This window comes from Egretta garzetta, unplaced genomic scaffold (genome assembly GCF_000687185.1).
Source record: "Egretta garzetta isolate BGI_Z169 unplaced genomic scaffold, ASM68718v1 scaffold957, whole genome shotgun sequence".
NCBI lineage: Eukaryota > Metazoa > Chordata > Aves > Pelecaniformes > Ardeidae > Egretta > Egretta garzetta.
In genome coordinates, this window is record NW_009260360.1 from 58,960 (window position 1) to 59,532 (window position 573).

At 62.5% G+C, this 573-nt stretch overlaps 1 protein-coding gene across 1 annotated transcript in view; it reads right to left on the reverse strand.

The window, feature by feature from the left end:
- The window catches only part of LOXL3 (lysyl oxidase like 3), a 23,002-nt gene that overhangs the window by 5,092 nt on the left and 17,337 nt on the right, over positions 1-573 (reverse strand). The window lies entirely within an intron of this gene.

Below are 573 nucleotides of genomic sequence, written 5' to 3' on the forward strand. Positions count from 1 at the left end.
GCCCCGTCCCCAGCGCGCCCAGGGCTGTGCTGCAGTGCCCAAATGGGCCCTGGCCCGGGGGCTTCGGGGCACACGGGGAGGTGGCAGCCGGGAACCAAGCGGAGCCAGGCACAGCTTTGGTCAGCAGGGAGCTCACCAAAACCAGCAGGTTTGGGGCCAGGGAATTGCTTGTGAGTTTGGGAACAGCCTCGCCCAAGCTGGGAGGGTGGCACATTTCAAAATGGCATTCTCATTTCGGAAATGACAGGTACGAGAGGGTTAAAAATGACGAAAAAGCCCACAGTGGATGAAACGGCGGGCCAGGGCAAAGGGAACATGCGGCTCCGTTTGCTCATTTCATCAGCACTAACAAAAAAATCTCTCGCGGTTGGCCCACAGCGATTTTTTTTCTGGTGCTTCTGCTATGGAGCTGGCATGGGCCGGCAGCAGGGAGAGCAGCCCCACACCCCCCATCGGGGGGCCACACGGCGCCCAGCGCCCCCTCCCTCCCACCCCTCTCCTCACAGGGGCAGTTTGGGACTCCCACCCGCAAAATCCCCGAGCCCCCCGCCCCGGGGGGGCAACATGGGTGCA